At 34.3% G+C, this 13,999-nt stretch overlaps 1 long non-coding RNA gene across 1 annotated transcript in view; it reads left to right on the top strand.

Moving 5' to 3' along the window:
• The window catches only part of LOC135321148 (uncharacterized), a 660,820-nt gene that overhangs the window by 353,309 nt on the left and 293,512 nt on the right, over positions 1-13,999 (top strand). The window lies entirely within an intron of this gene.

Below are 13,999 nucleotides of genomic sequence, written 5' to 3'. Positions count from 1 at the left end.
GATAGGTTAAAATTGTGCTTTATTATTATTTTAATTTAAATGATTTATATGTTAATGATAAGAAACATTTTTTTCTTTGACTTTTTTTGGTCTTTTTTTAATTGATGTATAAAGTCAGTTACAATGTGTCAGTTTCTGGTGTACAGCATAATGTCCCATAATGTCCCAATATATACATACATACATACATATATTCATTTTCATTAAAGATTATTATAAAATACTGAATATAGTTCCCTGTGCCATACAGAAGAAATTTGTTTCAAAATATTGTCTACCTCACTGCTGGGTTCAAATCTTACTAGCTTTGTGTTAAGGTAAATGATGACTGTAACAGCTGTTTCGATTTCCATATCCATAGTCATCACCATTATCATCTTTATTAAGGTATCAGAAGTCTGAGGACCCAATCCCTGAATTATAACATACTACTTTTCTTTTTCATTGTAAGCTAATTTACTCACATTCTCTACAGAACATTTTGTGAGTGGATTTGCTCAGGATCTGTGTTAAATCCCCCCTTTTCAAAAACCTACAGGTGGAAAAGTCAAAGAACATATTTTTTTCCTTCTCTAGAGTACACATTTGGTTATTAAGCACTTTTCTCACAGCCTACATAATCTTGTACTAGTCAGGGTCTTCCAGAGAAACATAATCAATAGGATGTTTGTTTGATTGTTTATTTATTTAAGAAGAATTGCTCATGCAGCTAGGGGGGCTAACAAGTCCCAAGATCACAGGGTGAGTTGGCACACTGGTGTAGTTCCTGTCTGAAGGCCTGCAGCCTCAAAGTTTAGGAAGTACTGATCTTTCAGTTCAAATCCAAAGGCTGGAAAAGCCAATGTTCTAGTTTAAAGATAGGCAGGAAGAATTCTCTCTTACTTAGGGGAGGGTCAGCCTTTTATTCTATTCAGGCCTTCAACTGATTGGATGAAGCCCACTCACAGTAATGAGGGCCAGCTGCCTTACTCAGTCTACCAACTCCAATGTTAATCTCATCCATGTAAAAATATTATTTTGTTGTGAAACATAAAACAATAATAATAAACAATACCAACCTTATAGAAACATCCAGAATAATGTTTGGCCAAATATCTGAGCACTTCTGTTAAGTTAACACAGAAAAACAATCATGACAATACTCATATTTACTGAGTGACTACTGTATGACAGTTACTTTTCTCAGGATTTTACATGTATTAATTTATTGAATATTCACAACAAACCTATGAGTTCCTATTACTTTTTTTCTTTTTATGGAGATGAGGAGCAGTTGAATAACTTGCCTAGGAGCAAAAGGCTGAAAAAAGATAACAACAGAATTTCAATTACAGTTTTCCAGTGACAGAAATGGCACTCCTCACCACAATTCAATACCACCTCTATAGGTTGGACAATTTGGATTATAAATGCAGTTGCCAAAAATTAAGATTCGTATCTGGACACTTTCTAGAGTGAAAGGATGTGCTAACAATTATGCCAGGACAACAGGCATAAACTGAGACTACCACCCCAAAGTAAATTTTCAGTAAAATTCAGTAATTTTCAGTAAAAAAATTCAGTAAAATTTCAGTTATGCTATTGCATAACTATGTAAGATTGCAGGTACATTTTCCCTCCCTTTTCCTACTACTTATTAAAAGTAATAATAAAAACTCACGTTTGTCCCAGCATATAGAGATGACACAGCTGAGTAAAAAAAAATATGAATTCAAGGCAGACTGATTAGTTACAGAAGGACCTGCAGGGCCAAGCAGACAGATAACAGTCATTTGCAAGGTTAACAAGTAAAGCAGAAAGCTGGCATTTTGTAGAACACGTTAGAAATAGACTGCAGTGAAAATCAAATGATACAGATTCAGTGCTTTTGAGATACTTACAGCACTGAACACACAAAGGCTAAATACTGAATAGTAAGGGCGTTGAAACAAATATGTGGAATTCTAATAGTGATAATATGAAGAAATAATAGAGCAGTAGATCCATTAAAGAGAATCAGCAAAAATGAACAACAAATGTGATACAAACTTAGCCAGAAAAGGTACCCTTCTCTTGAAAATGTTTACTTTTCACTTGCTTGTAGAAAACCTAAGATACTGCTATCAGAACCACAGTCTCTACTCTGTTTATACAATTCTGTTTATTCATTTTAGAAGTATTATATTAGTTATGTATTGTGCCACAAATTACTCCAAAATTTAGCAGTTTAAAACTGCAAAAATGGAGGAACTAGAACTCTCAGTCATCACTGGTGAAAATGCAAAATCGTACAGACACTTTGGATAACGTTGCCCCTTTCTTAAAAATTGAAACATAGACTTAACCATTTGCCCCAGAAGCCCTGTTCTTAGGTGTTTAGCCAAAAGACACAAAATTTATGTTCACAGAAAAAAAACTGCAAACATATCAGGTAATTCCTGTGGATCATGAATTCAGAAGCAGCTCAAATTCTGGCTCAAGATTTCTTAGGCTTTGCAGTCAAACTGTGAGGTAGGTCTGTATTCTCACCTGAGGGGCTGACTAGAGTAGAATCTGTTTCTAAAGTCACTCGCCAGAATTTTGGTAGACCGCATCCTTGTGGGCTGTTGGACTGAGGGCATCATTTCATCTCTGGATGTAGAACTTTCTATGGAAATCTCACAACATGGCAGCTGGCTTCACCCAGAATAAGTGATCTGAAAGTAAGACTGCACCTCAGATACTTATAGCCTAATCTTGGAAGTAAATTATCACTTAAATCTTATGTTTTAGAATTGAGTCACTAGATCTAGTCCACACACAAGGGGAAGGGATTATGCAAAAGGATGAATTCCAGGAAGCAGAGATGATTGGGGCCATCTGGGATGCTCCTTCCACAGTCTGCCTTCTGGCCCCCAATGGTTCACATCCTCCCACATATGAAATACACTCTCTCCCTCCCAAGGCTTCCCAAGTCTCATCTCATAGCATCAGCTCAAAGTCCGTAGTCTTGTCCTTTAAATCAAGTCTGTGTGTGGGTGAGGCGCCTCAAGTGTAGTTTGTTTACAGCTTTTTAAGCATAGTTCCTTTTGATCTGTGAAATGAGATGAGCTATCTGCTCCCCACACACCCAACATACGACAGTGGGACAGATATAGGATAACCACGATAGACATTCTTGTTCAAAATGTGGGAAACAGGAGGCTCAAGTGAATCACTGGTCTGTAGAATGTCTGAAGTCCATACAGAATGCTGTTGAAGTTTGAATGGTCTGAAGGCTTGGGAATAACTCTCTGTGACTTTGAGCTCCACCTTCTGGGCTCTTTTGAGTCACGTTTCTTTTTCAGGAAATGTGGCACATGTTCACGGCTCAGCAGTTCTCTCAGCCTCCTTCAAGTTTCCCATATTGGAATCTGTCCTCTAACTGCATACAGTTGTCAGAATCTCATTCCTTCCCAATCAGTGCCCTAACTTTAACAAAAGAGACCTGACAAGTTTAGGAGTTCGATTTGCTTGTTTTGATTTTCAAAAGTCTTAGCTTTGTAGCTTCAGAAATAAGAGTATCTTCAGGAAAGTCACAGAGATTTTCATATACCTTGTTTAAGGCCTTGAATAGGAATTTAAAGCCCTGAGTGCATAATTGTCATTTCTCAAGACCTCCAGCATAGTGAGAAGCAAGCAACCAACCATCTGCACTACTCCATTTACGTTCACTAAAATATTCTAAGGGAATGAATGCATAATTACCCAGAGTCTTGCCTTTTGTAGATACTTGATTACAAGCATCTTGCATGGTAATCTGAACAACTGTTTTCCCATGGCACATCATAGACTGTCAGTGCCTCCTTTAACATTAGAAGCAGAGTCATTAGTGCTTTTATACCTAGTCAGATCAGAGATCTCAGTCCATAAATCTTAGAACTAAATCATAGAACTCATCCTTAAGAGTCTGTTCCTCTGGCATCACTCTCAGTGCCAAATTCTGTATCTGTTAAGGTTCACTCAGAAAAGTGGAGCCAGCAGTAGGTAACAGAGGCGCCTCCTTAGACTGCTAAATAATTCCCCAACCCTGAGCTTCAGGGTCTTTCCCAAATCAAATCAGCTGCATGAGGAACACACTGTCCTTTTTTTAAGCTCACATAATCAGTTCTGACTCTTCTCTCATGATCAGTCAGTTAATGCCATTTATGATGGAAAATAGCAGTAAGTGATACCTTGATCAAGGATACTCAGATCCATCTGACAGATGTGCAGAACTCTGAAGCTTTGAGATTCAGTTTGATTTGCTTCCTTGCTCACTCTCACTCCCAGGATCTCTAGTTATCTTATATCCTGTGTAAATAAGTCCATCTTCTTTAGATTCCTGAATTTTAATAACAAGGCATAGTATAGTCATGCTATACTGAGAATTTCTTTTTGCACAGTGTTTATTTTATTTAAATTTGTGTAAGCTAAGAGCTTCTCAAAGGTCTCTAATGAACAGAGCTCTCTTCCCACGTGATCATCTCTCTCTGCTTATATAGAAAAGTGGCTGGAAACTTCTCCAAATTGAGAAAGAACAAAGAACTTTATTATATTTAGTGCAATGAGAGGCAAATATTCCTGCTCTCCTGGTCTTAATATTATTCAAACTTTTCCTAGTTCCTCCACAATATTTATATGGTAGTTTTTCTGTTGTTTTAGTGTTCTAGAAATTGGTATTAGAACCACAGTCTATATCACTTATTATTTTAGATATTTATTCCTCAGTTTTGTTATTATTAATAAATCTGGCCAATTTCATAAAACGTGGGTAAAAGTCTGCTTCAGATAATGATGTACAGAGAAATCTGTAGCCGCAAAAATGGTAATGCCCGGAGTAGGGAAAGCCAAATATGGAGGCCTACTTCAGAAAGGTTCTTCAGTCTAGGATCCAGAAAAACCTACAGGAGCCACTGAGGGTCCTTTACTTGTTAAAAACATTTTTTTCACAGTAGGATATATAATTTGATAATTTATAGGTGTGCATATATATAATAAGTATGTGGATACATACGTATAAATGTGCCTGTGTACATGTGTGCGTACACACATATATTTCCTTGGGAGAGTCAATTCATACTTTTATCACACTCTCAAAAGCATCTGTGAGCTAAAAAATGATTAAAAACCACCGATTTAGAGAATTCTGTCTTGGCTGAGCTTATGTTACAACTACAAATAGGCAGTGTAAATTTCTGGATATTAATTAGATGACATGAAGACTGAATTCTAAGTGAGTGGTAGCAACAAATGAGGATATTGCAAGGAGATGGCAACAACAGGGAGTCTGACATTGTGGAGCACAGCTGATAACAGCATGGAGAGAGGACCCCCAGACATTTGGCCTGGTGCACACACCTCTGGGAGTCAAGCTAGGGTTTTCCAGCTTATGTCTGAACTGAACCGATTTCTGTCTTTTACCCTAAAATGCGAATTTCATTGAAAATTTAGAGAAAAAGAAAAATGTTACATTAGGTTGGAGGGAATTGGTGGTTTGTAAACATGTTCTTAAAACTACTAAATAAAATGGAAAAGCATAGCACAGGAGGAAGTCTTACATTATCTGACAAGAGTTAGACCTTATCTGCCTAGTAATTTTTATGTCATCATGAGTGAAAAACTTTTACACAGATGATGGATTGACTTGAGCTCCAATTTAGCCCTTAGTTATAGTTATGGGCAAAATTCACTCTCAAGCAGCAAAGGCATAGATGCAGGCCACTGAGCTGCATGATTAGATCTTGATATATAAGACAATAGATTGCCTTTTTGAAGCTCACTCTGAAAACATCAAGGAAATATTGTTCATTGATATTTTGTTTTCTTTTAATTTCCACGAGATAATACACCCATATATTCATTTATCAGGAAAGAAAGAGGTTTTCTATCTTTGTATTGCTTTTATATGTCTGTCTAAAAATTCAAATCATTCATGTTTTCTTTGCCTAATGGAGTGTTTCCTCTCTACTCCCCTCAATTTTGGATTTAGTGTCAGAGAACTTTGAAATTTATGTTGAAACAACAGTTAGTTTACATACTAGTTTAGGATGACTAAAGACTTAGTTTGAACTTTTAATATTTTTATTGTATTTCTTTCTACTAGGCATTTAATACTATCTAAAATATCACAATGTATTTTTAAAATGTAATAGCCAAAAAACCTAATTTTTTCAGACATACAGATATGTATGTTCTTGTTTATTATTGAAGTACAATTAGCATGCAAGAAAATCTGCAGTTAGAGATATGCCAAGTTCTCTTACACACTGCATGAGGATTGTAAATAGATTTAAATATCCAGTTCTCATATTTTCCACTGGTTATTTTCAAAGTAGTCTCTACTTGACAATTATTCATTCAGTAACGCTCTGTCTCTCACTCTCCCTAATGGACTGTAGTGAAGGGAGTGGAGTAAAAATATGATTACTAGCTATTTTTGGCTTTGAATTAATTTAATATTTACTAAATGAATATATATTAATTATGGACTATAAATTACAAAAAAGAGTCTTGTCATGTTTTCAGAATCATCATGGTTTTAAATGATTATAATAACTTAAATAAGCATTCTAGTTAAAATATTAAACTATTTAATATAAAACAAAATGTGTGAAAGACTGCTTAATTTGATATATATTTTTTACTTATTGGTATACAGTTCTTGGAAGCCTGATAAATTTACTTAGTATCTGATAATTGGTTTCATTTGCCTTTTATCTTTTTGAAAAAAATAAAAGACTAAAAGGACCAAGATGGCAGGGGGAAAAAAAAAAAAGAAAATGAAAAAGAAAGAAAGAAAAGCCACAAAGGGCAGATGCAATAGACTGCAGAGAAACTGAAGTGAGAAGGAATGTCAAAAGTTTTTCATAACATCTATTGGGTTCTCCCTGTCTGGGCCAGTCATGCAGACCTTTTTCATTCCTTTGAATGTGTCACATTTTCTTGCCAGAGGGGCTTTGCCCACATTGTTTTCTCTGCCTAAAGCATTTTCACCATCCTGTTGATCTTATTCTTCAAACCTCAAGTCAATATACATCCTTACAGAAACATCTAGAAGTTCTCCTGTTTTATGTGCTCATCTTTCTAGACATCATCATTTCAAGGCAATATTGTGGTCTAGGGTTCATTTCAGGAGTATAGAGTTTTCTCCTTTGCAGAAAATCGAGCTAGGGAAATGAGAAAAGAAAATGATGAGTGTTTCTCCTCCTCACCAGACTTAGGTGAATTCTAAGAGATAAGAAGCAAAATTTTATAGCTAACAGACAGTAATTTCTCTGATAGGTAACATGCTTGATGTCTGGAGCAGACCTGGGAATCTGAAAATTTTCAAGCATGCTTTAGTTGCTTTATATGACAAGGAAAAAAAGAACTAATTCAATGGACATTAGGCTGTTTTGACGCTGTGCTTAGAGTTAATAATTAATGAGTGTATTGCCTTAATTATGACCACTAAGTAGGAAAAATCATTCCAAGGGGTATTATTTAGTAATAGTGAACAGCCTTTAAATTCAGAAGACATCATTGGATCTAGACTTACTGTTTACTAGTAAGTCTTCAGAAGATCACTTGCCCACTCAAACCTTCATTTCATCATCGTAACTAGGACTATAAATGCTTATCTAATAAAGCTGTTCATATGATTAAAAAAGTACTCTATAAAATTAAAGCTATAAGCTCTGAAGTTATATTATAAATCTGTAACAGTAAAAAAGTTAGTTTATGCTTGAGCTACGTACTCCATTAGCTTAATAGAAATGGCCACAAGTTAGCAACTTTCTCTCTGTACGTTAATTAGTTATATACATATACGCTTTATGTAAGAATTTTAAAAATATAGACTTCTCAGATGTTAAGTATATATTAAACAACCCTCTAGTATTTTTACTGCTTTCATCATTTCACATTCTGAACACTTAAAAACCTAGGATTAAATGATCACAAATTAAAGGTCATAAAACCAAATTCATAGTTCAAGATTTTATGATGTCTAACTTTATTTCTCTGTTTCCCTTTCCTTCCTTTCCTCCCTTTTCTCTCCCTCCCTCTCTGTCTTTCTTTCTTTAGCTTTTTCTGTCTTATCTTTTTATAATCTATGCAATGGTAATTGATATGAAATATACATTTTTCAGTAGAGGAAAGGAGTGAATTTTTTTGCTTTTAGCACTGTTATTTATTGAGAGTTCTGTAAATTAGAAGATGACTGTTTAAGTGTAGAACACTTAAAAAGTATGAAAAAGGGAAAACAGGTTGATTCTATAATTTATCTCATAGCAGCAACATTTGTGAGTCCTTATTGGCTATAAATTTATTTTTTATTAACTCTCTATATTTCTTTGTCTGTAATTTAAATGCAGGGATTGAAAACTAAACAGTGTGGATAATAAAGGTTAAATAATTTTTTCTATATTCCATAATTTATTTCTAGTATTCAAATATGGTCCTTCTTATATTATCCCAGGAATAAATATTTATTTAATAGAGGAGTGTAGAGAAAAAGTTATGTTGCTTTCAGCTAGATAATTTGAATATACTGAAGATTTTCAAAATGGTTATTAACATTAAATGTCCAACTTAAAGTGATAAAATTACAACATACATTGGAAAATTGGGGGAAAAGCAAATTATTTCTTCAAATTAATGTCACACATTTTGAAAAATTATTCCAGATATGAATGATTAGGATATTGATATTGTGAATTGGCATTTCTGTTACCAGATCCAGCTTTTTCTTACACAAAATCGGGCACAGCATCAGCTGGGATTATTTTCCTCAGCAGACGGTGTCGGAGCTGTATTTTATGCAGCACTGTCGTAGAAAAGCACTCGACTTGAAATCAGAAAACCCATGGTCCAGTCCAAGTTTAGGCATTTTTTAGCTTAACTAACCCTGAGCACATTAACTGCCTTTCTAAATCTAAGCTATCTTAAATATAAAATACCAAAAATTAAAACTCAATTACAGAGATTTCTAAAAATTAAATTATGTGGATATGTAAAAAGAGTTTTGAGTATAAAGCAATGCAAGATTGCTTTCTTTCACCCAGTTGTCCTCTCCTTTGCTTATATATTACCATTCTAGCTAGGAATGCCTTCTCTGTTCTCTTTAAGTGTAAAATAGGAACAGTGTGATGCTGACTAAGAGGACTGTGACCACCTCCCCCAGAATATTCCTTTAGTCCGCATTCAGTCATGAAGTCCCACTTCCCCAACTTTATATGGAGCACCATGGGGCCTGACATGTGCACTCTACCAATACTACTTCCTCATAATGTCAAACTGTAAAAGACATGAAGGGAGGAAACATACTCATTTTGATCACCACTGTTTATACTTTCCCCAGTGGATGGTAGAGCCTTTAAAATGGTTGTTTTTTGCATAGTGAATAATTGGAACACAATTTAATTGATTGAAGTAGACAGTCTGATATTATAGAGGGGAAAAGAAAACTTCCTCAGGGGTGAGAGAATTGAGGTTATATTCCTGGATAGCTCTGTTTCTATCAGTATAACCTTGGGTATTTCACTTAAACTCTAGATGTCTGCTCCTCATCTGTGATATAAAGGGCTTAATCCACCAACTTTAAAATTATGATTATGTAGATTTTTTAGAAATGTTTACATCCTTTAAAAATGACAGTAAATGATTCAGACAAATTCCTTTAAATGTTCTGTTTCACTCCCAGACTATCATAGATATAGTTTTACCCTTTTTTGTAAAAATTAAGAAATTTTAACCTTCTGTAGTCGCTTTCCAGAAATCCACCATTATTTCCTGGGAGTGCTGAATTTTCATCTGTTATTTATCTAAAGCTTCAATTTTCCTAACTTCAAGCTCCTGATCCTACACAGCTTCCTTTCCTGTCCTCATTGCATGATATTTATGCCATTTAACCTAAGTCTATTTTATTTTCTAGCTGGTGTGTGTGCAGTATGTACTCATGCTGGTAGTGCCTTTTGAGACATTGGATGGGAGGAGGCAGCCATGGCTCCCAGGACACCTGCAAACTCTGTAAATTGCTCCCTTGGTGAATGGATGGCTTCCCTAACACTGAATTTCATATTCCCTTAAATGAAAGAAAGAAGTTCATATATTCTCCCCAACCTCCACCCTCTGCTGGGATGGAAACTTGAATCATTAAAGACTTAGTGCCAGTAATTACTGATTTTTCTCAAATGTGGTTGGACCCTGTGATCCTTGGGCAGCGTTACCAGCAGCTCTACATCTGTTAGGGAACTAGGGCCAGGAGAAAGTCCCATCAGCCCCACCTTTTGTCACTGTTAACTCTTCTTCAGTGTTTCTGAGCCCTTAACTATGGGAAGTAAGGAGTTAGCCTGCAGTAGTCTCCCCTTAACCCACCCATCACCCAGACAAAGCAGTTCAGTCCATCTGGCGTATTTGAGACACAATGCCATAGACAGTTGTGTGAGGCAAAAGGCAGTTTCTGAGCCTGGTCTCTCACTCGAATAATACTCACGTTTTTTTTTTTTTTTTTCATTAGGCTAGTTGTGGTGATTCTCCCAAATAATTGATTTCCCGACTATTATCTTTCTTTCACCATGTGGCTCAATTAGGGATAAAGACAGAATTTACAGTTCCTCACTATCCTTATTTGCCTTTAAGTGGACACAAAGTACTTATGGCTTTTGAACTTGTGTTTTGTTTCACTTTGCTTGTAAATAATTTTCAAAATCAAGATATGTCAGAATGAGTAAATCCTGAGATTCAAAATTTCTCTTCAGGTGTTAAAATAAAGTAAGTTTCAAGCATCACATATAATTTTTCCCTAGGCTTATGGTCTTATTTTTTTCTGAATTATATCTTAGCCCAATATCTTATGCCCAAAGTATCTTTACTTCTTAGTCTCTCAAAGGACTTTTAGGATTTGTTTTAATTTCTAGTTATCTAGCTGGGAACACAGACTGTAAACAAATACATAGTATATAATGGTGACAAATGTTAAACACTGGCCTCCCCCAAATACTATGGAAATAATTCATTAATAAGACTAAGGTAAGTTCATTACCTTCCACTTCCACGATAAGAATGCGCACTACCTAGAGAGAGTCTTAGCATATCAGAGGGGAGACCCAGTGTTGTGAAATTCATGAAGGTCTCAGTATTATAGCCTGATTTTTTGACTGTTTTGAGCTTGCTCCATTTTACCTTAAAAATTTAGGTCAACAGGAGGTTATTATGGCATTCCATACATGAGTGCATGTTATCTTTGTCTTAAGAGAAAGGACAATACATGGATATTTATTGAACATTTAAAATATGTGATATATTATATTGTTTGTTTTTGGAAAATTGTGGTCATTTAACACACCGCACCCACCCATTATACTTGAATATAATAGAACAGATGCCATAATGTTACCTGGTTAGATCTTGACATCACTTTTAGGTTATTTCCAGATAAGCTAAAATGCATACAAAAATACATGTAATTTTTCTGGATATAAAATTATAAAACTAATTCTAATTTATTAGCTATTTACCATTCTCTTCTTACAAGCGTACATGGGAAAAGGATGAACATCCTTGCCAGGGAAAAGAGATTATAAAATGTTTAATTAAATCTAAGCATTGCAGTTAGTAATTTTGTGGCTAACTCGGGATGCAGTGGTTAATGTGATTTAATTTGTTAGCACTGAAGTCCTAATTAAAGAGGGGAGTACAACCTTTTATAACATATTAAATGAATTTTCTCTGGTGTGATCCATATGGTATATGGCTTATGTAGATGTTTTCATAATAAAATCATGGGGGAGAAAAGCCTTTACACTTTTAACAACTATAATTAGAGCACACAGGTTTGTTCGCCAAAAAGCTATTGTAAACATTTATACATTTTCTTATTTAGGTTAGGATAAAGTTAAGTGGAAATGAATAGAGACTTTGAAGCAGCTTTGCAAACATATTAGTAAGTTTGACTGATAGTATCATAAATGAAAAGATATAAAGATTATTGAATGTATCATTTATGCTGAATTCTCTGAAATAGGGAAAAGATACATACAAATAGTACTTTAAAATGTATAAGGTGGGGAAAATGACAAGTAATTTGAATTATCTTTAAAAATCCATCAAATTCTGCTTGGAGTTTTAATTTTTATTAATGCACATATCAAGTTCTTGAAAATAGAGATTTTTGTCTTATTTACTTCTTGTATTTCCAGTATTATTTTTATATTTTAACTTGTTATTTAATTATTGATGATTTTACATTGAATATGGAGATTGTTTAGACCAAATTACAGTAGCTAAATAAGCATGCATTTATCATTATGTTTGGTAGTAAAATTCATTAAAGATTACCTTACAGTTTGTGTTTTTTAGGCCATGTGTTAGAAATCCTGCCCAATCCATAAATCATTTTAGCTTTATCTTCCTGGGCTTTATAATTTTGCTTGTCATATCTGGATATTTAATCTATCTGGGGTTTATTTTCACACATGATATGAGTTAGTCATAATAATATCCTATTTTTTTTCATAAAGTGAGTCAAATTTCCCAAAATAACTTATTGAATATTCTAGTATTTTCAGATTTATTTGTGATGATGCCTCTACATAAATCATACTGATTTCTGGATTCTGTTTGGTCTATTTGTCAATGTTAGTTTTTTATTGTTTTCATTGCAATGGCTTCGGAGAACTTAACAGCTGTTAGGGTGCATTTTCCTTGGCTTCTCTTATGTGTGTTCCTTTTGATCACTTTTGCTCACTGTGGGCATTTATTGTCTATGTAAATTTCAAGATCTCTTATATAATTTCATTGTTTCATCATATTGACTTAAATTTATGAATTCAATTTATATTTAAATTATTTTGGAGAGAATAGCATCTTTACAATACTGATATTTTTCATCACTATGAGAATGTCATATGTCTGCATTTATATAGGTATTCTTTTATGTTCTTTAATAGAGTTTAAAAAGTTATGCATAAAGGTTTTATGTAATTTTTTTAGAGAATTTTATTTATTTAAATTTAAATATTAAATTTAAATTATTATTAAATTATTATGTATTTACTTAAATATTAAATTTAAAGTATTTAAACTAATTTGTTGCTTATTTATTATTTATTTATGTCTCTGTGTTATAATTATTTTTAATTTTGAAAAATACTATCAATTTATAGGGTCTTTTTGGATCCAACAATGTTTCCTCTTTCTAGTAATAATTATAGCAGTTTGGTTCCATTTGTATCATACAATTTAAACTTTTTGAGACCTTACCCATGTATGGCTTTAAACTGTATTATATTTTCATAAATACCACAGTAGCCCCTGACTTCTGCTTGATGTAAGTCACCCATAAAAGTTTCTTGAAAGCAAAACTTCAGTATTGAGCCTGTTGCTGTTTTTTTCTATGAAAACACTGCATTCTTGTTCAGGGTAGAAATCCTTGTTACAATGAAAGAAGCAGAATTTGGCAGATGTTACTGGCTTCCGTATCTTATCACTGAAGTGCAGATATACAATATAACAGCAAAAATATCAGGCTTTTGCTCTTCCCAGTGTGTATGTAGCATCCTTCCCTTTGGGGAATTACTCTTGCCTGTTACATCATCCTGGGGAGGCACTTACAGGTTTTAGGGGAACAATGACCAAGACCAGGCCAATTGTGACTTCTTTTTCTTCAGCAGTGTTTATCAGTGAATTGGGCATGTGATCTAAACAATGCCAATGAGATACACTCTCATTGATTTTAAGAAATAAGGAAAGAGGGAAAAATATCTCTAAACCTGCTAAACCATGAGATGTGGCATTAGGTCCTCTGGTGGTCATCCTGTCTGTTTGAATGGTGAAACCCACCTGTAGAACAAAAGGGGCCTGTCCAAGTAGGAAGCAAAGCAAGTTGACGGGAGAAGAGAGGCCTGAATTCAGTTCCCTTCTTCAAATTCTCAAGTTAGGCACTGCATTTCCTTTTTTGAGAACTAGATTGAGATGTATTGATATCATTTGTGGTCGGATATTTCTAACACTTAATTTGATATTTGGAAGTAGGGTGTGA

Source organism: Camelus dromedarius, chromosome 4 (genome assembly GCF_036321535.1).
Source record: "Camelus dromedarius isolate mCamDro1 chromosome 4, mCamDro1.pat, whole genome shotgun sequence".
Lineage (NCBI taxonomy): Eukaryota > Metazoa > Chordata > Mammalia > Artiodactyla > Camelidae > Camelus > Camelus dromedarius.
The sequence above is the reverse complement of the archived record's forward strand: the minus strand, read 5'-3'. Positions and strand labels throughout refer to the sequence as shown.